This window comes from Eumetopias jubatus, unplaced genomic scaffold (assembly GCF_037043125.1).
Source record: "Eumetopias jubatus isolate StellerSeaLion01/CBP00866 unplaced genomic scaffold, mEumJub1_p1.0 scaffold_10, whole genome shotgun sequence".
Taxonomy (NCBI): Eukaryota; Metazoa; Chordata; class Mammalia; order Carnivora; family Otariidae; genus Eumetopias; species Eumetopias jubatus.
The window spans coordinates 73,766,711-73,770,225 of NW_028274816.1; positions in this window are offsets into that span (position 1 = coordinate 73,766,711).

Genomic DNA, 3,515 nt, shown 5'->3' on the forward strand with positions numbered 1-3,515 from the left:
CCTATCCATTGTTAAAGGCATGATGGTCCAAGGCTATGCAGTAAAATAGCATTGTAGTGAGAATTTTCAAGATGAAGAGAGTACAAAATATAACGTCTGTGTCTAAAAACAATTTAATTTAAAATGCGATACAACAAATGAGTAGTTACTCCTGAGAAGCTGTATTAATGGCTTGGAAGATCAAATTGAAAAAAAAATCTTGCAAAGAGCACCAAAATACAAAAATAAAACAAAACCAACCCCCCGCCCCATGCAACAAAAAACACACAACTGAGAAGCTAAGCTTACAGGACAGATACAACATAACTAATATGCAAATAATAAAAATTCTGGAAGGATAAAATAGATCAGATATAATAAGAGTAATAATTAATGGTATAACAGAAAATTCAACTTTTGACATTATGATTAACTTGATTAGATGCACTGAGGGACATTCCCCCCCCTCACTCACTCACACACACACACACACAGATACATACAGTACACACATTTCACAAAGGACAATAACATAAATAGAAACAATTTTGTGAGGTATTGGTTATGTCATAGAGGTAAGGGAACCGTAAAATAAAGACTAAATTGGTTTCCAAATGCTAGAAAGCTGGGACCAAAGCATTGAATATCTGGAAGACTGTGGTGGCTTGAATACAGTTGCTCAAAGTAGCACTCAAGTACAATGCATGACATTCAGCAGAAACAACAGATTTAGATCCCCAAGTGTTACAAATATTGGAACTGCCAAATAAATACCTCAAGTGTTAAAAAAAAAAATTAAACACACTATTACAAAAGGGAAAAGGATGCAACAAGAGACCACTGGGAAGAGTGCCATATGTTTTTAAACAGTGCACAATTATAAATCACAAATAGAAATGAACTTGAAGATTTGAAGAAAAGAAAGGAATTTTAAAATTACAAAAATAATTTTTTAAAAGGTTTTTTAAGTAAGCTCTGTGCCCAACATGAGGCTTGAACTCATGACCCCAAGATCGAGTTGTATGTCCCACTAACTGAGCCAGCCAGGAGCCCCCGAAAAAGAAATTTTTAGAAATGAAAAAAAAAGTTGAGATAAATAATTCATTTTTTAAATATTTATTTATTTATTTTGGAGAGAGAGAGTGGGCAGAGGGAGACGGAGAGAGAGAGAATCTCAAGCAGACTCTCCACTGAGCATGGAGCCTGACACAGGGCTCGATCTCAGGACCCTGAGGTCATGACCTGAGCTGAAACCAAGAGTGAGGTGCTTAACTGACTAAGCCACCCAGGCACCCTGAAATAGATGAAAGTTGGGTTACATAAAAGATAAGAAATAACTGGAAAAGGAAAGTGTAAAGTGAAAAATATTTCCAAAGAAACTGCATAGGTCGCAACACAGAGAAACAGAGAGAAGGAAAATATGCAACAGATGTTCAGGAATACAAATGACAGAATAAGAAAAAACTAGCATACATCTTATTGGGTACCCAAAGGAAAAGTTTAGAAAATTAGGGATAGTCATTGTTTGAAGAGTGAATAGTTATGATATTTTTTTAGAAATGATAAAATAAACCCAGAATCCAGCAAACACAAATAGTTCCCACTAATGGATAAATTAAAAGAAAAGAATGTCTATACATACCAGGGTGAAACAAAAACAGCAACAACAAAAACAGACAAAAGCCAGAAAGAAAGTTCACCTGAATACAAGGGAGCAGCAGTAGGATTTACAGCCACCTTCTCAACAGTAGCTATGGAAGCTAGAAGACAATGGGATAACATTTTTTAAGTGATGAGGAAAAAAATAACTATGAACCCAGACTTGGTTGCCAAGAAAAATTATCTTCAAGAATGAGGGTGGATATAAAACTATTTATGGGGAAAAACAGAATTTACAACAGAACTTAAAACAAAGAAGGTATAGAGGATCTACTTCAAGAGAAGGAAAATGATGACAGAAATACATTCCAAAATGCACCAAGAAACGATAAGCAGATAAAACAGGAAATATATAAACCAAGTACTTATGTTTAGAGAAATAATATTTATAGGACTTTTAAAAAGAAGAGAATTAAACCATGAGACAAAAAATAGCATGAGTACTGGGAAGGGATGATCAAATTAAAATTGTTTTATTCCTTGTGTTTCCAGGAGAGGATTATGATATTTTATTTTATTTTATTTTATTTTAAAGATTTTATTTATTTATTTGAGAGAGAGAGAATGAGAGATAGAGAGTACGAGAGGGAAGAGGGTCAGAGGGAGAAGCAGACTCCCTGCTGAGTGGGGAGCCCAATGTGGGACTCGATCCCGGGACTCCACGATCATGACCTGAGCCGAAAGCAGTCGCTTAACCAACTGAGCCACCCAGGTGCCCGGATTATGATATTTTAGATAATTTTAGACTTTGTTAAGCTAGATGTATATAATAAAATTTCAGGGATCATGAGTTAAAGAAAATTTAAAGATATGTAAAATTATAAACCAGTACAGTAAAAACTGAATGACAAATCTAAAGGAAAAAAAGCCTCAATCAATTTTTTTTTTTAAAGTAAGAAAGTAGGAAAATATAGCACACAAAAAGCAAGACAAAGTAATGGTGGACTTTAAAATTCACATCAGTCTTTACACCGAGAATAACCAGAAAATATGAACAAAATAAAGAAAATCTGCTTGAAGTTTCAGAATTAGGGAGCAGGAAATAATTACAGGGCAAATAACTAGCATAAGAAGAAACTGAGAAGTGACTACCTTTTTGGTTTGGAAAACCAAAACGACAATAAACAGCAAACAATCAAGACAGATACACAGGGATCCAGCTAATGAAGTAATCAGATACAGATTTTAACACAGTTATCCTTAATATGACCAAGGAAATAAAAGATGAAATTAAGAATTTCATCAGAGAACAAAAAACAATAGAAAAATAAATGGAAATTATTGAAATGAAAAATACAGGAATTAAGACCTTGTAGATGAGTTTAATGATAAACTAGATTCAGCTGAAATCGGTGAACAGGAAGTTAGGGGAAAAAATAGCCAGAATGAAACAAGAAAAAAAAGAAGAAAATACAGAATATACTATAAGGAATAGAGTAAAATAAAACAATTGTCAACAGTGTTGTTGGCATCTGAGGAGAGGAAAGATAGGGAAAGAGGCAGAAACAATATTTAAAGAGAGAGTATGTGAGATTTTTACAAAATTGATGAGATGAGTCACAGATGTTCAAAAAGTCATCTATGCACCACAAGGATCAAAATTAAAAGAATACAATATTTCAGATTTGAACAACACAAATTACATGTTTAAACTAATGGATATAAAAAGAACTCAGCATCCAACAATAAGAAAATGTATATTCTCCACAAGTACCCATGGTTTATCTTCAGAGACAGACCAGGTACTAGGCCATAAGTCAATTCTGAAAGAATTTCAAAGACTAAGATAAGAATAAGAAAGTCTACATTCTCTGACCACAAATGTAATTAACTTAATATTTCTGCTCATGGTTAGAGGCTCTTATGGTTCAAGAGAT